This window comes from Rhinolophus hipposideros (assembly GCF_964194185.1).
Source record: "Rhinolophus hipposideros genome assembly, chromosome: 26".
Classification (NCBI taxonomy): domain Eukaryota; kingdom Metazoa; phylum Chordata; class Mammalia; order Chiroptera; family Rhinolophidae; genus Rhinolophus; species Rhinolophus hipposideros.
The window spans coordinates 19241511-19267976 of NC_138072.1; the positions used below are offsets into that span (position 1 = coordinate 19241511).

General features: G+C 37.6%; 1 protein-coding gene across 2 annotated transcripts in view; it reads left to right on the top strand.

The window, feature by feature from the left end:
• The window catches only part of GREM2 (gremlin 2, DAN family BMP antagonist), a 104944-nt gene that overhangs the window by 74662 nt on the left and 3816 nt on the right, over positions 1-26466 (top strand). The window lies entirely within an intron of this gene.

Genomic DNA, 26466 nt, shown 5'->3' on the forward strand with positions numbered 1-26466 from the left:
GTCTGACAGAAAAGAAATTTTTCCCCAACACCCTCACACACCTACTGGACTAAGGCTAAAAGTTTCCTGTCATCATCAGAAGTGGCCAGGTAACAAAGGAAACTGAATCCAAACAGTTGTGTTCCTGTTTTACCTTAGGGCAACTTTGGCTGCTAAACACAGATGTGCATTAATTGCTGACTTTAAGAAAGCCCCAAGCGCCCTTTCACCGGTATGTTGGAGACAGAGATGGGAAACATTTCAGGTTAAATAGCTCTCCCTGATGCAGCTTTGGCAAGGCTTGATGCTAAATCCAAGCTCAACTTGGATAGAAAGAGTTGTTCTAAGGCTAGAAAGTCATAAAACCCAAGCGGGCCGCTGTTTATCATTTCCTTGCCAAGCCCCTGGGTAATGCTGGAACAGAGGACATGCATGGCGGGGACCAGGGAGACATTTTTTCAACTCATACTTGGCTTAGCAACTCACTGAACGAACTGCGAATGGGTTTGGCACGAACTGCTTAATTAATTCATTGAATTAATTTGATGTTGTCGTTTGTGGCTCTTAAATTTATCCCGAGTACACAATGCATTCCACTCCTAAAACATTTCCTTTTCAATTCAGATGCAACTTTCTCCTTGTGGCCAACAATGTTTGTTAGGGATTGAAGACAGGTGAATAAAGGAAAGAGTGAGTGGCTGTTGAGAATCATGATCATTTAGAAACTACTCGTTTAACAAATACAGAGGGTGCCCCAAAAATGTATACACGCTTTAAGACAGGAAAAAACTGTATTTAAATTGTAATACTCAATATATACTGCTGACAAATGATGAATGCTAGTCACGTGTATACATTGTTTGGCACCCCCGGTATTACTGAGGGCCTCCTTCACTGAATTCACCCAGTAAAATCCAGTCTCAGAAATTTCAAAATTCCATAAGAAATCTCAATTGTAGCCCTCTGAGTAAAATTTGGTATTCAGATATTTCAGTAGAGTTCAAACTTCTGTGAGCCTCTATTTCCTTGAATATAACAAAGGAATAAGAAGCTTGCTGTATTCCAGAAGGTCCCCATAAGGACAAAAATGAGATGTGGTATAAAGATGTTAGCACATCAGGCATCTAGCATCACAGATTAGCTATTGTAAGTGTTATATTAGCTAGTGCCGAAGTTTTCTGTATCTCTCTGAAAACTATTGTTTGACTTTTCTACAATAACTTTTTTTCATTCTATAATTTTATATTCCTCTGGTGCTAAGAAATATAAATAAATAAATAAATAAATAAATAAATAAATAAATAAAATCCAAGGGTGATTATGGTAATTTTATGTCTTTCAAGGCAGAATATGCAAAGACTTCGAATTCAGACACTTTTGGATTTGACTTTTGTCTCCTCGTATTGGTAGCTGTGTGATGTTGGACAAATCATTGAAGCCTCAGTTTGCTTATCTGTGAGGCAGGGATGAGAGTATCACATGTTTGAGTGACTGTGGTTAGGATGAGAGATTATGAACATTTTATTCTGGCTGTACAATAGGCATTAAATAAACGACAATTTGGTGATCTGCATTCCTTCCTCTCTTCTTCCTCTGTTACACCTTCCTTCCTTTTCTCTCTCCTAAACAGCTCTAATAAGCCCACCAAGGCACACCTTCCCAACACTTTTTACTTTCAACAGGAGAAATGTCAGTATGAAATATTTTGATTTTCTACCTTGTTCTCTTTGGTTGTCCGAAACAAGGCATTTTCTTTAAAATCTCAGTATACCCTCAGAATTTGGTCCAAAAGCAAAGACACTAAATTAATATCAATCTTCTTTCATGATATAAAATAGCCCTAATTACCTTTATGTAGTATTATTTTAAAGATTCTCTGTGAGACCTGTAAATGGTTTCAAGTTACAAATAGAGAGTGATAGATGAAGATAAACAACTGTGCATTTTGCTAAACCTATCAAGACTAAATTTCCCTTTCTTTAATAAAACTTAATGACATTTTATATCTGGGCTACTGAGACAAGCAGAAGAAAATGTCAACACACTTAAAACAAGATTAATCAACCTGACATGGGTACAAATAAGTAATAGGAAGATGTACCCTATCCTCAAAGTAGGCTTAATTACTGTTTCCTGTTCACCAGCTCCCCTTCTGCTTCCCCTCCTTGACTTCTCAACCATCTCTCCATCTCACTAGTCTGAGCTTTGAGGATTGCTATTAGTAAGTATTGCTTAGCTAGTGGAACATCAGCTAACGGGGTTAAAAGGTAACAAGATAACTGACCCCATCCTGGAGGCTCAAGTTTCTCTCCAGCCAGTGCACTTAGACATCACTTCATATGCCCAGGAAAGCAGCTTGGAAATGCAATTTTTAACCTGGCAACATCGCATCTTTTTTTTTTTTTTAATCTGCTGCGTGTCAATATTGAGAAACTTTCACTGGGGCTCAGAATTTTTTTTTTTTTTGAAGCAGTGAAAGAACAATGTACATCTGTCCATTAGATGCTCTTAAAGGCACTTCCATGTAAGCACAGAGATTTGGAATTGCCTCAAAGACAGATAGGGGTCAGAGAGTGCCTGGTAGATCAGTAATAGAATATTTAAATCAAAGTACGCCCTGGGAGAGAGCCAAGTTAGAGAAGAAGGCCTGAGTAACCCGATCCAGGCTACGGCATTGATGATCGCGCAAGCAGCTGCAGCCAGGGCCCTCTGGATGGCTTGCCTGGACGGCTGAGCAAGCGGGAGAACGTGGATTTAGATGCTTGCTGGCTTAGTGATAAAGGCAGAGAGATGACTGATGTGCTTTGATTTCTGCAGAAACCAGCACGTTAAACTCATGTGCTGGTTATAAGAAGGGCCTTAATTTTGACAAAGTAATCATCCCAAACCACCCATCCAGTGTATTTATTGTGATGACACTATCATAAAATATGGCTCGTGGTGTCTCCAGGATGATTTGTCCACTACTTGGATCCTGGAATCATCATTAGAGAGGCATGGTAGTAAAATAATGTCCTCCCAAGGCTTTCTAAATTCTAATCCTTGAACCTGTGAATATGTTCACCTAATGGCAAAAAGGGGTTTGCAGTAGTGATTAAGCTAAGGATCTTGAGATGGGGAGAGTATCCTGGATAATTCAGGTGAGCCTAATATAAATACATGAGTCCTTAAAGGCAAACCTCTCTTGGCTGTGGTCAGAGGGAGGTGTGAGTACAAAATAATGGTCAGAGAGATGCAACATTGCTGGCTTCCAAGATGGAGAAAGGGACCCCTGAGTCAACAAATGTGAGTAGCCTTTAGAAGCCAGAAAGGAAACGGATTCCCTCTGAGAGCCTCTAGAAAGGAACACAGCCCTGAGAATACCTTGATGTCAGGTGTGGCCATGTCAGACTTCTGAGGCCACTGAGGCCATGTCAGACTTCTACAGAACTGTGAGATAATAACTTTGTGTTGATTTAGCCACTAAATTTGTGGTAATTTGCTATGACAGCAATAGAAAAGGAATACAGGAAGATTATAGATTTTAGGCAAGGCCCTTGCCTGGGCCCTTCTTTCTAGAAAATTCCCTCCTGATCCCAGGCTGAGAGCCAGGACAACCTTAAGAACCATACTTGGGGGTTGCTGCTCATCTCTCCAAAGGAAAGACTCCAGAGAGACGACAAGGGACCATAGTCCTACCTGCAACACCATCCCTAACCTCAGCACGAAGGTGCAGCTAAGCAACCTTACGGTAAGAAGAAATCATGACGTTTCTTGCCTGATGAGTATGTAATTGGAAATGGTATTGGAAATAAGAGGAGGTTTGTACAGAATTCAGTGTTCCAGGGAGAAGGGACAGTAGGGGAGTGAGTACCAGTCACTTAGAGCTTCTGCCCACTAGCTGCTTTATATCCCTTATCATGTCTGACTTAGCTGAGGTTCCTGAGAAAGTGGAGAAAACTAAGACTCAGAGCAGTTGTGTGAACTGTCCAAGGTCAGAGAGTCTCTTAGTGGCTGTGACGCGAGGCGAGAGGCAGACCTGCCTGACGGCGAAACCCACGGGCTCTTCACAACTCTGAGCTGCTCCTGGTATCGCTGTTCACTGCCATTGCTGCAGCCCCATCTTCATAAGGTCCCTTTGGGCTTGTGCTGAAGAGGCTGAGGCCCTGCTGATATGTCTATTTTGATCTTGGAACTAGTTCAGAAAATCATGGTAGGAAAAAAGAGTGCAAAAGAAAGGTCATCAAAAAGTAAACATATTTCAACCTAGTATGGCTTTTTTGTTTTGTGTCACCCTTGAAAAGGCCTTCGCCACACTTCGATTTTTAAAAAGTACTCCTTCTGTGACTTTTTCTGATACATTTCCCTTTTAGTTAAATCTGAGATCCATGGTGAATTTATACAGGTACAATGCGAGCCATGGACTCAACTCCATGTTTTACAGATGACTTTGCAGTTGTCCCCGCACCATTTATCTTATAACCTATAGTTCCTCACTTAGGCAAAATGCCACCACGATACTTCCTAAATATCCATTACCTGAGTCATTGTTCCAAACTTCCTATTCTGTCCCATAAACAAATCAAAAGACAATAAACTGGATAAAAAAAAATAATTGCAACACTTATCATAGACAAAGGGTATACTCTATAAAGAGCTTCTCAAAATTAAATAAAATGAGCAAATGATATAAACAGACATTTCATAAAAAGGGATACAAAAATATATTTAAACAAATGAAAAATTTCTTAACCTTCTCCTAATGTGGAGATGAAAATTGAAAGAACAGTGAGACACAATTTTTAACCTTTGAGATTGGCAAAAATCCAAATGTTACTAACACACTTTGTTGGCAGGAATATATAGTTACTGAGAATACAAATTGGTATGACCTCTAAAGAGGGCTACTTAGAAATACCTATTAAAATTATAAAATACACATAGCCTTTGACCTAGGAATTTATATTAAGAATTTACATTAAAGGTGAAATTACACGTGTAAATAACTCATGCGTAAGATTTTTCATTGCCACCCTGCATGTAACTGCAAATAATCCAGAGAAAAAAAATCTACAGGATTATCAATAAGTTGCTGGTTAAATACCTTCTCACAATACATTTAATGACTTATGATGAGGCTCCCCAAAATGATGAGAGCTGTGCTTATGTACTATTATGGAGTTTTTGTGGATTTATTGTTAAATCTCTCCCCAAAGAGAATTTGGGAATGTCTGAGGAACATTTTTGGTGTCACGTCTGAAAGGGAAAGAAGGGCTGCTGCTGGGGATGGTACTAAACATCCTACAATATACAGGACAACCCCCTCACAGTATATATATAATTATCCAAGTCTAAAATATCAACAGTGCCGAGGTTGAGAAACTTTACTAGAATAATGATCAGAAACTGATTATAATACATGTCTGTTGGGCTAAGGGACAGGAATGGGTAGAAACATTTCAGGGATGGGCATTCTATTTTGTAATTGTTGAATTAGGTACCTGTATCTATTAAAAATAAATAACACATTTTCTTTTTTTAACAGTTACTGTTGAATCTTCTATAAAAAATGTCCAAAGGGGATGCAAAGAAAAAATCTTTCATTTTACTTGTTCATTTTGTTTCTTTCCTTGTGGCCCCTTGACCTTTTAAAAAGCTCAAGGAGATATATATATATATATATATATATATATATATATATATATATATATATATATATATATATACATACATACATACATACACACATATATATATATAGTTTCTATGTAGATGGAGTATTTCCTCCTGGAAAGGTGCTGCGAACAATAGAGTGAAATAGAAGAATGAAGTTGCAATATACTGTATCTGACCAAACAGGTTTTGGTCTTAGCAAACACCAAAAAAAAAATGTAACATAAATTACTAGAAGTTACAAATGTGTAAGTTATTGTTTTCTCAGGGGCAAGGACAAACATTCCTATAAAAGGCAACTGATAGTGTAGAGGTGCCTTTTGATGAGAACTCCTGACAAGGTTGACTTTGGAGGTCCTTAGACCTCTGAATTTCTCTGGAATCATTTCAAAAATGTACTGTAAATTTTCATTATTAGTGGCTCCTGCTCCAGGTTGACACTAGATGTTGACAGAAAGGTAGTAAAATTGTATTTACCATTAAATCTCTACCCTCCCTCTTGATTACCAGTGGCTGTTCCAAAGCCACTTTACCAAGATAAAGCATTCGACAGCATATTGAATGTGCCAGAAGCTGAATTCACTGTGATCAAGGCAAGAGTCTGGCCAGAGACTTATTTATGACTTTCCCTGGCAAAGGTTCTAAGAGTCTATGCTCTATATTTACTCTTTTATTTTAGTTTCAATACTTTCTCAATCTCTCTCTTTCTCTCTGCTTCAAGAATTTCTGAGACATTTCAATTATTGTTTTAGGTTCAAAATTATATTTAAAAACACACGTTATCAAAAAATGCATCACATATGTGTACACCAATGTATATTTAATATTGGGGGCCTCACACGTAGAGTTGGCCATTTTAAGCACAATAAAAGAGACCTGAGGAAAGCTCTCTAATATGAACAGATAATTTAACGTGTTATTAATACATGATATTCCACCATTTGTGCTTCTTTGGGGATACTTACTGACTTTTCCTGTTTCATGTTTAAAGTATATAAAAAATAAGAAAGTACAGGCAAGAGCATACAAATGTCTTTATGTGTGGACATTTATAAACTTTTCCCATCACTCACAAGACAGAACAAGAAGATATGAAGCCTTTGTAACTTAGAACAGAAGAACTAGAAGAGAATAGGGGACTCAAAGATGGAATTTAGTGGAGTCAAAAGCAAATTTTACATGAAATACAGTTATATTAAGAGTTTATTTTGGTACTTTATTCTACCTTTTCTGCTTTCCCAAAAATATGAGAGTACTGAACCAGACTGTTGGTCTGAAGATAAACTTGGCCAAAAAATAAAAGATCTTTGTATCCATTAATACAAAATATTATACCAAAAATTTTTCTTTTAAGATAAATATAAATGTACAAAGATAATTCCTGCTCTCAATGACTTTATAATCTCTCATGAAACTTCAGCCTATCTGCAAGCAGAGTCTATACTCCACACTGCCCCAGAGTCTCATCCAGCTGTCACTTTTGTGAACATAGAGAGTCAGGTTCAAGGTGGGTATTTGACCTCCTGTATTCTGCGGCTTGGATTCCTGTGTTTGAAGGAGAATGGACAAGAGGATCATTAGGACCTAGCCCAACTTCCCAACTCTAAGGCATAACTCCTACTGGTTTTTTTGTTTTGTTTTGTTTTTTTGTTTGTTTGTTTTTTTTAAGGAGGGCACAGCTCATAGTGGCTTATATGGGGACTGAATCGAACTGATAACCTTGGTGTTATTAGCACCACACTCTAACCAACTGACCTAACTGGCCACCCCATAACTCCTACTCTCAGAGAGCAAATTAAGGAAATTGAGCCTAAGGAAAATGTAAAAGTAATGACAAGGTGCCCTCCACTCACAAAAAAAAAAAAAAAAAGAGGAAGAACCATGAGCTTGTGATACACACACACACACACACACACACACACACACACACACACACACACACAAATGTTTTCTAAGGTAGGTGAGTTTGAACTGGCTTTTATAAGTGGGAGAGAAACTTCTGTCAAGTTCTGAAAAGGTTCTGACCTTTTCATACACCATTTTTAAGTATTATTCATTTTGCTTTAAATTTATTTTGTGAAAAATGGAAATAAATTGACTATATTATTGAAAACAAGAATTGTGTCTTTCAGTCCCTAGAACATACTAGACAAACACCAAGGATTAATTTTAGGAGACTATAAGAAAAAGAGGAAGAATGTTAATCTCTTATCAATCTAAATGTGGCTTCAGATTTTAAAAATATGTGTTAAGTGAATACCATATGTACTAATATCCAGTTTACCTTGACCTAGAGTTAAAAAATAGATATAGAAATTTAATATGATTAGTTAGTTTACCAATTAGAATAAAGCAATTTTATTTTTTGGAAAATGATGGTCATAAAAGTCCTGTTACCAGAAAAAAACAAGCACGAAAAAATACAGATTGTAACTAAGAGAGAAAAGGAAGGGAAAGAAATAATGAAGAAGCTAGAAGAAAGTTATTATGGAAGAATCAGTCCAAACAGTGATGCTAGCAAAGAGCCATTATTATGGACAGGAAGAGAAAAAAAATACTAATTACAATGATATCCCCAATCCAGGCGCATTCAGTGTATGAGCAAATGACTCTATACATATCACTAACCGTTGGTTTTCCTTAAACTATTATGTGAAACATGCATTTGGAAAACTTAAGGGGTGATTCTTCAACTTCCAAAAATATCTGCTTTTTAAAAGAATCCACTGTCAGATTCCTTCACATAGTTATGAGCTTTCAGCCTAATACATTTTAAATGATTCAATCCCTAAAATTTGGCTTCCACCAAGACTATTATCTCTTGAAGTTGACAATCAGCTTTGTTTCTCTCTAAAACTCAGGGAACTTGAAAAAGCAACACACCATTGAAAGAACAATTTATTGCACTCTGAAAACCCACAAGAACACTGGTCTTTATAATTAACTGGCATGCTGTCAAGAAATAAATTCATCGAGAAATAAAAACATGCTGTCTTTCGGAAAGACAGTCTGTACTTTGAGAGATTTTGTTTTCCAAGTAGTGGTGCTCAATAGTGCCAAGCCATGCATGCAACTTTTACCCAAAGCCTCTTTTGACCAAAAGCACAGATTTGGGGGCAGGATCACCCATTTGTTGCCACACCGAAGGATGTTTCTTTTCCTGAGGTGGATGTTTCTGAATGAGATATAATTCTCTGATCAAAAGATAATTTTCTAATGGCGTTACCTTTTCTTTTGAATTCATCTAGATGGCAAATCCAAAAATTCTTAGCTTTCAATTGTCAACTCTGCTCTTCAGGCATGGGAAGAATTAATAGTTAAAAAGCGAGAAAGAAAGGGAAAACACATTTCTCTCCACATAGTATAAACTAAGGGTATATTTTCTGTTCAGAATTTTTGCCCAAAAAAGCAAATACATTTAGCAAGAAACTTATTGATTTTACCTTTTACAAATGTCCTGTCTTTCCAACTGATGGTAAAATTTAAGAGAGTATTATCTCTTAAATATTTCAAAACTTCAGGTTTTGTCTCTGCACCAGCATCTCTCTATTCCCTTGCCCTTCCAAGAATGTATATTCCTTTGCAAAGCACAAGCAGGTCAATTACAGCCTGAATTAATTGAGAAAATCTGACATCTTTAGATATGTGAAAACCAATTCTTTGGCTCACATGAAAGGAGTTTAACAGGCATGATTTGCAGGAATTCTGAAAATTTGTTATTACTGTCAAAGTGAATAGAAATGACATCGATGGCAAAACCTACTGCTTTGTAAGGTACTACCTTTTCTATCTTGGCATCGCCGATGTGCCTTAGCTTGATGCTAGAGAGGACTTTGGTTTTTGAAAGTTAGTAGGTTAGGTAGGGGACACGGTGTATAGTGCTATACTTAATGGACATCCCTCTGAAGGGCATTTTCTTCCTAGATGACCCCAAATTTTGAAGTCTTTCTCATACATGCTCTTCTGATACTACCATTTACAAAAAAAGTCTAATGAGATCCCCAAGGAAGGTAAGTAAGCTTAGGGAGTAAGAGAATAATAGTAAAGTCACCGATACTCATTTTAATGCCTCATTTTGATACAGAGAAAACACATTAGATTTTCATTATCAAACATATTAATTGATTATGCAGTTGCTGATAATTGTGAATTTGCAGATTTGACCCGGGAATGCTTTACAGTTTCTAAACACTTGCTATCAAGAGTCAGGGTTGGAGAGAACTCAATGACCTTGATTCCAAACCAAACTTCTCAGAAGTCCATGGAGCATACTGGGGGTAGGAGTGGGGGAGACTGCATGGGAGGTCTACCATAAAGGCTTAGATCTTTCTTATTAGAAGAAAGATCCATGATTTCAGTGACTGAGATCTAGAAACCTTTAGGAGCCAGAAGAGTCATCACCTAGTAATTTAGCATCAACTCTGTGGTTTAGTGGTGGTTCTTTTCTTGTTTAAGAGGGGGGATTGTTCAAACAATATAGTTGGTTTGAAATACATCCAGGACCAATGCAAACACCAAGTGGGCTGCCCAGAAACCACACATTGTTTCCTTCAGACAAAAGATAATGATGCACTAATGAGTTTTACCCTTTATTTCCCTCTCTGGAACACAGCCTCAGGAAGAAAACCCACAAAACAAAATTGTTAGTTCCAAAATTTACAATATTTTGCAATGACCCCTATCCTTTTTTCTTTAAGTGCTAGTACTAGTGTTGTTAAGTATTTGTGTTGTTTAACTCATAAATTCCAACCTCATATAATCCCAGAAGTGCCCTCCCAGAGAGAGAAAGGAAATGAGTAAATGAGGAAAAATAATAAAAGCCTTGCTGATATAGAGTACCTCCAAGAAACTTAAAGCACTTCGGTGATATTATCTAATTCTAATGTATTTTGATCTCATTAAAAGAGTGAAGTAACAAAGATGAATACTTTAAGTTATGGAGAGGGGAAAGTGAGGCAAAAAGAAGTTAATCTAATAGGTCTCTTTAATAAAAATCATTTAATAAATCATCAAAACTGAGTGGAGGAAAAGTTAAAATTCAATTGACCAGACTTCTGAGAGTTTGATATGTGTCAAGGATTTATAGGATTCGCTGGAATCATCTGTTGTTTCATTGAAGAACAAGCTTAATGGCATCATTACACATCAGTTATGCTGACACTATCCACAACCTCCCGTAAATTCACAATCTGCACGCCTCACTCCCATTCCAACTACCATCTCCTTCCTTTGTACTCATGCACAGCAGTCCCTCAAAAATGTTGCCTGTAATTACGGTTCCTCACCCCCAATTCACTCCTCATTATTGAATGTGGCTTCCTCTTTAAACATTTCCATTGAAATTGCTCTCATTAAATTGACAGTAGTTGATGTAATACAGAATTGTACACCTGAAATTATGTAATTTCATTAACAATTGTCACCCCAATAAATTAAAAAAAAATTGACAGTAGTCTCCATATTACCAAATCTATGGGCCTTTTTTTTCTCATCACCTACTTAATCTCAATAGCATTCCAAAGAGTTGATCACTCTTTACTTGAAATATCTGCTTCTCTTGACTTATGTGACACCAGTCCTTCCCCATTTTTCTTATTTACCTCTGGCTGCTGCTTCTTAATTTTCTTTGCTGATTCTCCTTCTCTGCATGTCTTTTCAAGGCTGGAGTGCCCCTGAGCTGTTTTCTTAGCAATTGCTCTTCTCTAGTATCTGTCTAAATATGCTCATCCATGCCCTGGCTTTAAACATCGTCTCTCCCCCAATGTGTACATTTTACTCTCACCTCTCACCTTTTGACTCGTATTATCTTTTCCACTTGGACATCTAAAAGACATCACACTTAACATCAAATTTTTTATTTCTATCCCATACCTCCTCTTTTTCTAGTTTTTCTTATTTCAAAAACTTTGCTTCACTCCCACATCTAATGGAATATATGTCATGTTGTTTTTAGTCCCCAAACATGTCTTAAAGCCATTTCCTCCCCTTCTCTACTACTACGACTCTAGTCCAAACCACAATTGTTTCTCATCTAGGTTATTCCAGTAGCCTCCTATATTGTCTTCCACTTGCATTCTCACCAATATACCTACTTTCTTCACAGAGCAGTAAGAATTCTATGTTTTTAAGACATTTAATGAAAGCATATCATTTTGCTACTTTACACCTTGTGCTGGCTTCCCACTGAATATACAATAAAGTCCAAACACTTTATCATAGTCCATAAGTCTATACTCATCTGATCTCTATCCACCTCATCCCTTTCCTTTGATACTATCGCTGTAGCTCTCTAAGCTCTAGCCACCCTAAGAACATGGCAACTTGTCCCCATCCCAGTTCATTCCCGTGCTAGCTATTCCCTCTTCCCAGAAATCAGAGTATCACTCCTTCTTGTTATTCAGGTCTCAGGTTGTACACTCTCCTCAGAGACATGCTCCATAATCATTGAATCTAATGATACACCTATCCAAATCACTCTATCTACCATCATCCTATTCGATGTTCTTCATAATATTGCTTGCTATCTGAAAAGATCTTAGTTTTATATCACTTGCTAGTTTGTTATCTATGTACGCTCACTAGAATGTAACCTCTTGGAAAAGCAGGACTGTGTCTGCTGTGTCCCCAATTCCTGGGTCCTACAACGGTGCCTGGCATATAGGAAGTTCACAAGAAGTGTTTGGTGAGAAAGAATGAATTTACATCTGGGTGAAAATGCTGCAGTGGAGCACTTTAAAGGAGAGCCTAGGGATAGTAACTGGGACCGTGTTTCCCCAAAAATAAGGTCTAGCTGGACAATCAGCTCTAATGCATCTTTTGGAGCAAAAATTAATATAAGACCCGGTCTTATTTTACTATAATATAAGACCAGGTCTTATGTAATGTAATGTAATGTAATATAATATAATGTAAGACTGTGTTTTATATTAATTTTTGCTCCAAAATACACATTAGAGCTGAGGATCCAGCTAGGGAAACACAGGATTATAAAGAATGTTAAATTTCTACTAATATCAAGGCCTTAGGTTTTCGAATAATAACTTAAAAATGTATAACAAATTATATCACCAAAGTGAACTGTGACTGTGAGTATTTTACATGAAAACTTTATATGGGATGATTCTGAAGACATCTCTTTATATACAGTGCTTAAAGCAAGTGGGAGCTCAGATGTTGCATTGCTTTTTAAATCGATGTGTCAGAGAAGTAAGAAATGTATTGCAACTAGCAAGGGGCAAAGTAATTGGATTCAATTATTTAAAAATTTTATCATTAAAGCCCTCTGCCTATAAGTTATGTAACAGAAAGCTCATATACCAAAAAAAGAAAAAAAAAAAAAGAATCATGTAGAAGGCTTACTAAAGTACAGATGGTGGGCCCCAAAGCACTCACCCCAGAGTTTCCGATTCAGTAGATCTAGGGGTGGAAGTAGGGGGAAATTTTTCATTTTCAATAAATTCCCAGGTGATGTTTACACTGCTAGTCAGGGAACAACACTTTAAGAATCTCTGATCAAAATTGATCAGCAATTTATTGTGAAAAGAGGAAAAGGGCCTGCCTTCATAGTTGTAAAGTAGGAGGAAATTTCAGTCATAACTTCCAGAATTATTCTACTTGCCTATTGCTAAGTTACCCAGAAAAATCACTTTTATATTTTATATTAACATATGTCTATTGTCCAATTTAATGTCAAAGTTTCTTTTTATTACTATTTTATGAAACACTTATAGATGTTTTCATACTGATGCTCTATTCACGTATTTCCTTTATTCTTTGCTAGCAAATTCTTTTCCTGTGTTTATTTAGGGAAGAACCTCCTCTAAATAATGTTTGCTTCTCACTATTTCTCTGCATTGAAACAGTAACTGGGTCTTCAAAAAATTTCGTTATATTTAAAAATTATTGGCCAGCGCAAACAAAAATTACAATGAAAACGGTTCGACATAGTGAACTGAGAAGATGTTAAGCTGATCAGTGTTCTTTCCTCTGCTTTTGCTTGACCCCATCTCTTCTGCTGGCTCCTTGCCTGGTCAGGAGTTCTGAACTGCTGGTTTCCTCTCTCAGTCTAATCAGGGGCTGCAGCAGCAACTTCATCCACCGTCCTTGGATCAAAAACACTTGATTTCCTAAACAAATACTCAAACCATCAAATCTTAGAGTCCAAAGTTCTCTTAGTGACAAAGTAATGTTATTTCTAGAGATCTATATTAATAGATCTACACTCCACAACTAAAATACACATGTTCATATCAGTAGTACTTATAAAGTTGAAGACTGGACACAACCTAAATAGAAGAATAAAGTACATGGAACACACATACGTATTAGAAAATTATATAGTCACTGAAAATTATTTCTTTCTCTTCAATATTTTCTGAATCCTCCAAATTTTCTACCAAGAACAAGCAGAATTTTTGTAGCCAAAATTAAATGATTATTATAAAGATAAAAGGATTAAATTTTTTAAAAGAAAGTCAAGTTCATTTGGATGATATACATCGTGCTTTCCACCCAAGGCAGATGTCTCTTTTACTACAACCTTGAGGAATAATCACAAAACCTTTATTTACGTATTTTTTTCCTCCAAGAAGGACTTAACAGTGTTATGAATTAATCCACACACTTTTCTTTTGTTTTTGAGAACAATATTTGATTTTTATTGATTTAGATTTTAACTATAAACTGAACTTTGTTTATAAAATTGTTTTATATTAATTCCTCTGCTAGTTTTTTAAAATTGAGACAAAACTCACATAACATAAAACTATTCATTTTAAAGAGCATAATTCAGTGGCATTTAGTGTGTTCACAAAGTTCGGCAACCGCCAGCTCAGTAGAGTTCCAAAACATTTTCATTACCCCAAAAGGAAATCTTGTATCCATTAAGGACACAGTCCCCATTCCTCCCTCCACGCCCAGCCTCTGGCAGCCACTAATCTGTGCTTTGTCTCTATGGATTTACAAATTCTAGATACGATTCACTTTTCAAAGACCTATAGCTATTATTTAAAAAAAATTAAAACAACAAGAAAAAAAAAACCATATATTGAGTACGAATACTTTTCCTGGCCTACCTGTTCATTGACCTGTTCATTGGTCCTAGCCTGCTCTGGAGTAGCCCAGGAGGGGCCGAATTGTGACTTGCACGTGACAGTCTTTCAAATATTTGACAGCAACTCTCAGGGATTATGCTCTCTTAACACCCTATGACTACCGTTGTGAGTGCTTTGCTAAATACCTATGATTTTCTTTATAGGAAATACATCGAGTTCCTTCTCTGGCCCCTTTCCTCATAACAGATACCTATGATAGATCCTCTTCAACTCTGTAAGCACCCACTCCACATGGGCTGCCTGAAAGAGACCCAAACTTCATGAAGTAGAAGGAGAAAGGGGCAGGCAGATCATGAGAATCAAATAATCTGGTTCTTGGGCAGGCCTCTGCTTCTACGTGAGTGCCACCTTCTCTCCACTCCATCCAAGTGGCAGTGGGCCAGCTCCCTGGTTCAAACTCTGCCCTGGGCCCTGTACAGGGATCTCTTCTCCCAACACTGATTTCCATGGAGCCACAGAAGCTGCAACTCACAGGCTTGAGAAGAAAGGCATCTTAAGTTGAAACACACATCACAATTACTTGCAAATCATCTCCCTCACATCTTCCTGTCACAAACCATTAAAGAAGACCTCTACTCTAAACATGGGGAAATTGCTCAAAGAAAGAAGAGATTAGTCTCTGGTCCTCATTAATGAAGATGCAATTAATGAAGTTTGCCTTTACCAGTGGACGAGAGCCCAGATGATTATGTTTTAGACAAATAATTTAGGCTGTGTTTTTCAGAATATGAAGCACTTATTAAAAATGCTATTTCTCAGGTTCCAGCCCAAATTCTGAAATCAGGATTCCTGTAGTATGTAGTCCTGGGATCTGCATTTTTCAACAAATTCCCAGGTGTGGCTTGTTTATAATGAAGTTTGAGGACCACTTAAGAAAAAGTGTTCTATATTGAATTCGTTTTGAATACAAATAATAGATATTGCTAATACAACTTGCTCGATGGGAAAATGTGCCAAGCTTGAGTTTGGAAAACAATATATTAGAAAATATTTGATAAGTTTGGCTTAAGGTATAACTAGCTCTGTTTGATGTTAACAAGAAACATTCCCTACAAATACTTCAAAAGTTTAGTAGAAGTCCTTTTATTTACATTATTTATAATTAGGCTGACCCAAGGAAAGATCTGAACAGAGAGTTATAAAAAGCAGAATGGACACCGAACACAACACGAGCACATGTGTGCTCAGTAAATATTTGCTGCATGAATGGTACACTTACATTTGCTTTATTTCCCAAACAAAAGGCAAAGTAATGATTCTTAACTTCCCAGGCTTTCCCCTTCTCGAATATCAGTTGCATTCTGCCTGTTTAAATACTAGGAAATAGAACATTTGTCATTTCTCTCAAATATTAGATATTCATTCATTTGTTCAATAAATATTTATTAGTCATCTACTATATGCTGGGACCTGGGCAAAGCTTCAGGGATGTGGTGGTGATGTAAACAGACTTGGTCCCTATTCTGAAGGAGTTTCCCATTGGAAAGGACTAGTAAGTTAGGACTAGTTAGTTGACAGATGAATTATTTGAAACCCAAGGGAAATCTCAGAAAAAATATAAGGAACTTCAACCCAGGCATTCACTTGGAACTTGCCTCATGTTTAGCTTTTCAGGGTGATACTACTTGGGTTACTGATGTTGTGGTTCAGAAAGTAATTTCTATCCTCTCTAGTTATTCCATTTACCTCACTCAGAGTGAATCCTTAAATATTTGGAAAGCTTGATGAATTATGCTTTATCAGCAACATTTCAAAGCATAATAAACATGATTCATGACACATTATCTTCACGTCTTCCCCACTGCAATCTTGTTCCCACCCCCAGCACATCTCTGAAAGTCCTCCAGCCAAGTTTACCTCCATCAATCCAGCGAACACTTTCAGCCTTTACCTCATCTGACTTCTTACTGCCTTGACTCTTCCTGCCCTTCCTCGGCCACCTCTGTACATTCCTTTTCCTCATGCCCTTGAAAAGCTTGTCCTCAGAGTACCATCCTCAGCCCACTTCTCCTATTAACTTGACCTCCCGAGAGATCTTATTACCCCTATCGTATGTAACCCACTTTAGATCCATCCTCTGAGGCCCATCTTCTACCAGACACCTCTAGGGAGACCCTAGAGTCTCCCTACCCCTGCCGACCAGCTCATCCTCAAATATTCTCCATCATGGTGAATGCCAGCCACAGCCTCATCCCCAGCAGGTACTAGATTCCCACCTATTCTTCACGCTCAAGTCCATTCATTCACTTCAACATGTTAAAAGCCCCAATATCTAACATGTTTCCTTCCATTCTATCCCTATTGCCTGTTAGTTCAGACCTGCATCCTTTCTTTCGTGGATCACTCAAATAACCAATTAACTATACTCCTACTTTTAGGATTAATGTCATTTTTAGTTTATTTATCTCGTTCCTGGCACAAAGTCAGCGTCTTATTCATCTTTGTATCCCAAGCCCTTGGAAAGTACATGGAACATGTAGAATGAATGAATCAATCAATTAATGCTTACATCATTAGTAAAAATGCTGCCTATTATAGGCTCATAAATGGGATGGCTTTTGGTATTGGTATTCATTTTTAATAGGTTTTTGACACTTTTTAAAAAACTTTTTCCATGACTCCATGTCCATTGGCATGTTTTAAGTCTCTTGGTTGTCTCTGGTTATGTTTGTTTTCTTTGGTCACTAGCCTTGAATTTATCCTCTAATTTGTCTGAATTCAGCATCGGTTGTCAATAGTAGCTAACTTGAAAAAGCCAGAGTGCATAAGACTTACTAACTGAACCAGACTTCTTGTTTCAATTAAATTACTTAATATGGGACTTTCCAGATCTCTATGGACCCATTAGCTAACAGAGTGTTTTGAAAAACTGTCAGGGAAGAAAGGTTGCCGAGTTCGAGAGACATAAGTGTGTGAATAGGAGAGGAACAAAGCCTGAGGTCTTTCTTTATAACATTTACTTGTGGTCATAAAATTTTTATGTATAAAATAATTCAAGGATGAATTATTCTTCTTGCCCAGTATCATTAACACAATTCTCATGCTTAGAAATAATAATATGATATGTTAGCATACTTAAATATTTTAGTGTGCTATTCTCTAAACATTTTTACTTCTAAGTCTATATGACCTCTCACAAACTTTTTAATTGACATCTAAAATTTGCCATGGATGTCATTTAAATAATATTGCCAAGTTGATGTTTTAAAATAAAATGGGTTCAATACATTTTTTTAATGTCTGAAGAGGAATCTGAATACCATAGTAGCTAAATATAGATATTTTATGCTCACTATTACACATTTTTAAAAATACATGTAGAAATAATTCTTTAAAGAAAAATTTACATTATTTTTTCTTGAATTCATATTTCCCTGCAGAATTTTCCTAATAGGTTTTTGGTTTGAAAGTCTTTATTTTTCACTCTTTTATGTGACAAAAAGTATGCACATAAATTTTAATTTTAATTCTATTGTCATAAAGCTATAAGTATTTAAAATTTTTCTGTGGATTGATTATTCATTAGAATGAAGAACAGTATTTGATCAAAATACTATACATATGTTACAAATGTAGTAAATAATTGTTAAACACAAAAGGTAAATATCACTTATTTACCTCTCTTAAAGAAATGCCCCATACATGGAGAATTTTGGTTGTTATTTATGTTTTCATAAATGAAATATATTTGTTGTCAAGAAGGACAAGATTCAGCAGAAATTTTTTTTGTGTTTGTGTGTGTGTGTGTGTGTGTGTGTGTGTTTCTATGATTATATTATGTATATAATATATACTAAGAAAACAGGTTCTATGTCATCTTCCATCTTGACTACTCCAGCAAGTCTTCTTGGGAAAGGTCTTCCAACTGGCCTCTGTCTAGTCCTGGGAGTTACATAAAGGCTTTCCAAGGGTTATGTGTTTAAGCGTAGTTTTAGAGGAATCAGTATTCAAATCCTCCTTTTGTTCCTTCTGTTCTAAGAGATCTGCCTGAGATCTGTTCATAATGGGACAGGCAGGAAAGGGGTTTCCTAATTCTTTCAGTATTCCCTTTTTCTACTTGACTAAAGAAAGGGATAGCTCCTGTCTAACCTACTCTTCCTGGGGTGTATTTCCTGAGGTACAACAAAGGCTCTTGGGCCCCAAACAAAAGGACAATTGTAAATATTACTGTTCTCACTAAAAAGTAAATGACTAGTAAATAAATCCCTTTCGGTTGTTTCCAATAATCTGCCTTAAATCAAAATTGAAGGAGGATCTAATTGAATTGTCAGATGATATGTCACCAAAAATAAAGTCTTGACAATGATCACTTTATGGTTTTTCAAAGTCTGAAAATTTTTTTTAAATTGAGACATTTGTTGCTAGTAAAGAGCACATTTCTATTACGATCTGTTTATGTGAAGATATTTCCTTAGTATACGGTTAACTCCCTGTCTTAACAGCCTAATCAAGCGTTCAGTTGCTTTCCGTTTTGTGCTCTATACTGCAAAGACCTGACTTTCCTCTCGTGCTGTACTCTCACAGTGGTTGCCACAGCCTTACTCATCAAATCCTTGCAAAACCACAACCAAAAACCAGACCGATAATTTCTCCTGGCATGTCTCTTTCCCAGGAGGCTGTTCCTTACATCTTAGTAGTTACGGTGCGTCCCTGCCCATACCTAAATCAGTCACTCGCAAGGAGAGTGGAATAACCAATTGTCTTGGACCAATCTGTATACCATGGTATGTAGAAGGGCCTGTGAAGACTTGAACTCCAGTACCTGAACAAAATTATGCTTCTTTTAGCAAGGAATAATAGGGACATGGGCTCCTCAGCAGTAAATTAGCAGGGTCAGCCCTAACACTCAGCTCTCTGGTTTGGGTGAAAGGATGAATGTCGTGCTGTTCATTGAGATAGGAACTGTCAGAAGAGGAGGTGAGTGAGAAAATAGGATGAGATTTCGAACATATAGAACTTGGGATATCTACAGGACATTCAGGCAATGTTTCGTAGGCAGTTAGGTATAGGGTCTGGGAGTCATGAGCAGATAGCTGTTGGTGGACGTCTTAAGCACAACTTCATTTCTTAGTAGGAACATGAGGAATGAGAAAACAAGATTATGGAAAAATCTTTAGGGACTAGCAATCTTTCAGAGAAAGCCAGAAAAAAAGAAAAGAAAAAAAAGAAAAGAAAATTAGGAAAAGAGGTGGAAAGAGTGAAGAGAAATAGAAAAACAAAAACTTTTGTCATAAATTCCAGAAGAAGTAATAAGGGGTATACAGTTTTGTCAAGCTTTACTATGTCCTCTGTCACCATTTCCTACATACCATCATACAAGTAAAACAAAGCAGCTTGAGTAGAGAGTGAACAGGGGAAGCTGATGGAATAGATTGGGCAGGATGTTTTTGATTTTGCTCAAAGCATTTTAGACAAGCCTTTCTAATTTGTGTGTATACATAGACAGAGGATCTATATATACCCTGCTTTCAGGGAAGTGGAAGCCTGCTGTTTTAGAAGCTCTCCCTGAACACACAAGGCTGCCCAGGGAAGGAATAAGGAAGGGACTTGAGGAGTGCACAACCACTGCAGCATGGGGGATCCCTTGAGCACAAAAACCTAAAATCTTAATTTGAAAACAAAACAAAACAAAAGGTTTTGTCTAGTGATTACAGACAACATCACTGGCTATAAAATCCTTAATGGGTCACTCATAATATTTTTTCCTTCCTTTCAAAGAAAACTCAGGGGTTTTTTTGCTGCAAGACTTCTGAGATTATGACTTGATCTCAGAGCAACATGAAACAGGATGGCAAGTGCCATTAACACCATTTTGCAGAGGGGAACCCAGAGAAGTGAGTCACACAGGGTCACGAGATGGGCAGCCCTGGGCCCAGAAATCATGTTCTCACTCCCATTCCCAAATGGCCCTGCTCTAGATCAAAGCAACCATGTGTGTGTAATCTTACAGATTTCAAAAGTTTTCCCATCCATTTTCTTACTTAATTTAATGCTTTGCTGCCATCTTGCCTCAGTGTTACATTTCCCAGACTGAGTTTATCCTAACAATTTCTTCAACCATTAAGAACTGTGATTAAAATTCCTAAATGATACTCTTGCTCTTCAGAAGTCAAAGCAAGTAATGATAGTATCACTCTTTCTTTAGCTGAAAACCTTTTTAAAAAATATAATTTTTCCAGATGAAAATAAACTTCTCCTGGAACAAAATGATTAGTCAACATTCCACTCAGGCAATGTCCCTTGGAAAAGTAAATGTATCCATTTGTATTTCAAACTGAGTCATGTGGGATGCCCTCATTGTTGTGCTTTGAAATTGCAAGCTACTTCCTATGCTTCTCATGACAGTTCAAAAGATTTATAGTTAGTACTTCTTATTTCTCCTTTTACTAATATTTTCTCTCTTTAACTTAGAGTAAGTTGTAATCATTCCTTTTCAACATACAACTACTGCATTTGAGCTTGGTGATCAACTCTCTTGTAATCAGAGAGATGCAGATTAAAGGAATAATAAGGTACCATTTCAAATTTTTCAGATAGTCAAAAAGTAATATATCGGGTAACACCCAGGGTCAGCAAGTAGGTGTAGCAGCAGGGACTCATATTACCCGGGAGAGAGCAGAGACTGCTATAAGCACTTGGAAAGTAACTTGGCAAAACTTAGTCAAGCTCAAGTTGTAAATATCCTATGACCCAGCATTCCATTTCTTGGTGTATCTTCTAGAAAAACTCCAACAGATAGGCATAAATAAACACCAAAATATTCAGTGCAGCACCATTGGTAAAAGTGAAAATTTAGAAGCAACTAACTATTCCTCAGTAAAGTGAATGCACAAACTATTCTTTCATATTCATCAGTGGAGGTGAAGAGACTCCTAAAAAATCCACATGTTTAAAACCTCAAACACCTATTTTTGAATTAAACATCTGCAAAAGAAGAATGTTGTGCTATTTATCCAAAGGTCAAATACATACACACACAAACACACTCTTATACACAAAACATAAGCAGTAAAAGCAGAAAAACATCAACAGGAATGACATTTACCAAGTTTAGGATGCTGGTCATCCCAGTGAGGTAGGAGAATGGGAGAATGAAACTAGCTTTACTTGTATTATGTTATTTATTTCAAAATAGAAAGAGATTGTAAAATAAAGACAGGAAATACTGATACTGGTTTAATTTTTGTGGTGAGTCCATAGGCTCCGGTATATATTGTGTCTTGCTCTATGTTTAAAATGTTTCATAGTTAGAAACTTTAAAATTCAAAAGGACTTTTCTAGCAAAAGAGACTAAAGCCAAAGGGAAAACAATGACTGGATTGGATAGGAAAAGTTTAGAGCAGGATTTGGCCAAATTTTCCTGTAAGAGGCAAGATAGGAAACATTTTTGACGTGATGGGCAATATGGTCTCCATCCCCACAAGTCACTGTGTCCTTGTAGCACAAAAGCAGCCAGAGATAAAATGTAAATGAATGTGCGTAGCTCTGTTCAATAACTTTATCTTTAGACCTCATGGTTTTAGCCTGGAGGCTGTAGTTTACTAAAGATCACAGTTGCTAAATGTAAGTGGCTTCAGTAGACAAACAATCTTAGGCTAAAAGGATGATCCAGGGGCTAAAGAACATTCACATCTAGTTGGGGAGCTAAACTGCCACCTCCCAGCCTAAGAATGCAAGTCATAAACCTCTGGTTGTTGTGGTTCTAGTATGAGGTTGGTGCGAAAGTAATTGCGGTTTTTGCAATTGTTTTTAACCTTGTAAACTGCAATTGCTTTTGCACCAACTTAATAGTAAAACTCATAAAAATAATCTCTGAATTCTGACATTGTTGGGGGTTTTGTTTGGAGTTTTTTATTTGGTTTTGACTCTGTTTTCACTTGGGCCATGGGAACAAGTTTATCCCAGGTTTGTCTGCCAATATTCAGCCCTGGGTACTTCCCTTCAATCTTCCAAAGATGCCTTGGAATTCTTAGGTCACAGAAAATATTTGAGCCCCATCCCATGCACTACTCATGCACTGCCTAGTACTGCCTTGACCTGACCTCTACAACTCAGCAAGCTCACTCTGCGAGTGAGTTCATCAGCTTAGCTGTACCCTTGACCTTTGCTCACCTACATAGATCTTTAGGTCAGGATAGTTCAGCCCTGACGCATCCTTTCCTAGAAATTAGCTCCTATTACAGAATCCCTTGACACTTCTAAGAAGGGCTGATAGAAGGGGCCAGTGATTTTCTAGCTGCCTGAATACTAGACTTCGGCCTGGGCAGCCCTTGTTCTGGTATGCACAAAGGCCAGGCCCCAGCGCATTCAGTTAAGAGGCAAGTGCTTCCACTACCTCTCTCTTTGCACCACCCACTTGGACCGACCCAGTCTGCTTAGCCCATCAGCATTTACAGTCCTGGCAATGCTTGCAAATTCACGACATAGTTAGGCCATAGAGATCACTAATAAAACCAACAGCATTTATTTACAAGTTTCTTCTGCTACAAGCCAAATACAAGAGATGAGGATAAAATGAAGTATCTTTGTGCTGTCCTTACTGGCAGTTGTGGCAGAATTCCTGAGAGGTAAATTGTATGCCAACCATTTCTCTGAGCAGCAGAGTGATTCAGGGCACAGCGGGACTCTGCTAAATGCAGGTCGTGGTGGGGCCACTGACGCGTGTGTGCATGGATGGTTAGAGAGCTGGAGAAAGAGGCATGCACATTCTGTCCCTGACTAAACCCGCTAGCTAGGGCCAGTGGACTATGTGCTGTGAGCGACAACTAGCTCAGTTGCTTTAGTGCTCTTGAAGCAAAGAGGATACAGCCTAACAGTCACCACAGCAAAATACTTCTTCCCTACTTACCTGTCCTGACACGGAGATGCCAGAGCCTTGGTAGTTTTACTGCTGCTCTGTGTGAAGGAGAAAAGAAGCAACGTAAAGGGAAGGGAAGAGGGAAGAGAGAAGTACCTGGCTTGGTCCCAGTCACCTAGCTTTCATCAGCTTCTTTTCCTAGTCCTGGAAATGGGAGGTTTGCTTTTCTCCTTAGGTTCTTGTGAGGCATAACTTCTAGGGATGATTGCCAGATGTTTTGAAAATGTTTTAAAGTGTTCTGAGGATGCATGTTATCGATCACCACATCTAACACTGTTGACTCTAAAAGTTTTTGCCCCAAATCAATCTGACCATGTTATAATTCTGTTCTCCCTGACAACGACCAAGACCTGTTGCGGGAAAGCACGCATTTTTGAGCCTATCAAAGACGCATGCGAAGCTGTTCCTGGAACGAGGACTTGAGGACCAGGCTGACTCTGTAAATCTTTCCTGGCTGGGAATTGCAAATTTTTGGTTGTGTTTACTCAGAACATTAATAATTTCGGAAATTATTAAAATGGAACCAACATATTTTCTTTTTAAGAGACTATTGCGATCACAAATCATTTTGCAAATATAATAAGTTGTGTAAGCTGAGCGAGTCCAATACTAGATGCTTGCCATGAGCCAGCGGGAAGTGTGGCCATTTTTATAGGAAACTTCATGTGTGGAACTCAGGAGGCATGAGAGCAGCCCTTTAAAAACAGCTTTGCAATTTCAATAATTGTGTTGGACACAATGTTTCTACACACAAAAAAAGAAATTCTTCCTTTTTCTCTCCTTCTGATCTTAATTGTTCTACTTCCCTACCTATATCATCTACATTTATCTAACTCCTGCACTTTCGGCAGTGTCATCACCTGGAGGAACCATACACTGATTTTAAGAGATGCTTTCAATGAAGAAGTTTTCTATAGTTTGTGTAATTTTAGTACCCAATGTCACCACTATAAATATCATAAAATTGAAAAACAAGAAGAGATGCTGTCTAGGCACCTCCTCCTCCCTCTCCAGGATAACCAGTGCTCTGTCGCTGTCCCCTTCTTGTCCCCTGCGGTGCCTACAAAAGTCACCTGAAGCACTTCTTTAAAATATAGATCTCAAACTCCACACCAGATCTACTGATTCAGAATATTTTGGTATAAAGCTCAGGAACCTACATTCTAAGACATCCCAGGTGATTCAGATATTATTGGTCCCAGGATCACCACCAGGAGACCCTATGCCATTATTCTTGTGTAACTGTCACACTGTCATTTCCATGCCTTTCTCTATCTTCTTAATTGCAATTTTGTCGAAGGCAACAAAACACATGGTATTCATATTTCATTCAACACGTATTTATGGAGTCCCTACTATTTACCAGACACTGTTCTGAATGCAGCAATCCATAAAACAGGCAGTTTTCTCTCTTGGACCTTACATTCCAGTAGAGGAAGTCAGGCAATACAGAAAGAAAAACGGGTGATTAAATACTGTCTTATAAGGTGTTAAGTGCCATGGAGAAAAACGAAGCAGGGAAGGAGACAGTGAATGCCAGGCTGTTGTAAAGTTACCCACTAAGGCCTCACCAGGAGGTGATAATTGAGCAGAGGCTTGAAGACTATGTGGGAGAAGGCCATTCTGGGGGGCATACAATTATGGGGAAAAGCAATGCCAGGCTCTAGAGCACACTCTAGAAACAGAAAGGTGGTGGGTGTGAGCAAGGAGGAGAGAGTAGGTGAGAAGCCCCCGGAGACTAGAGTGGGGAGGGCAGATCTTGTAAGGGCTCACCTGACAGACACTGGCAGAACTTTGTCTCTGAGGGAGGTACTGGAATTCACAAGGCTTATCACAATGCTTGCTCTAGATGAAATACTCACCAAACACTTGATGAATGAAGGAATCATCTGCTGCTGACATGCAAAAGCCTGTGGTGGCTTAGACTTAGACTAATAACAGTGACACAGGGAAATATTTTAGCTCAGATGTTTTTATACGGCCCACTATGTCCCAGAACTTATTTCTCTTATAACTGGAAGTTTGGACCTTTTGACCACCTATCTATCAACCTATCTATCTAGCTTAGATAGTTTAACACAAATATTTTTCATAAAGAGGCAAATATACTCATCTGCAGCCAAGACACATGGACTCAAATATACAGGCCATGTGATCTTGGTAAGTTATACAGCCTCTCAATGCTTGTTCCTTTGTCCATAAAATGGGGGAAATGGTAATACCTATTTCATAGAACACTGATAACTATGCTTATACATGAAAGGAAACTGTAAGAGTTTCCAGTTTCTGATGTGTATCCAGCTCCAATAAATATTAACTGTTATCATTAGCATGAATATATTTAAGATGTCTATAATAGTTCGAGAAGCTTAATATGTTTAATATTAAATCTGGTCATTATACATGATTATGCATGCTATATGTATTATAATTAATATATACTACATAACTATATAACGCTTTTATATATAATGTTTACGTGCCATTGTGGGGTGTACCCGTTAAAGGAATGAGTTTCGTGCAGTTCTGTGAGTGGTAAAAGAACCACAGAGAGAATGTCCAAATGTGACTTTGATGGTGATGATGATGAGGATAAAGATGAGAGCTCTGTTGTAAAAGGAGACAATACCTATTTCATATAACACAATAGAAACATCAATTATCTCTATTGAGAGGTACTGCTGTTCCTTGAGGATGTAAATGAAAATATCACAATGAAAACTGTGAAGTAAACTTTACAGAAGTCCACCTGTCAGTCAGACTTTGATGTGCTTCCTACAAGACATGGCTTAGAGGAAGTGTTGCTCTCCATCATTAAGTCCCATCATTAAGTGTTGGCTGGGCTTGTGTCATGGACCGAAGAAT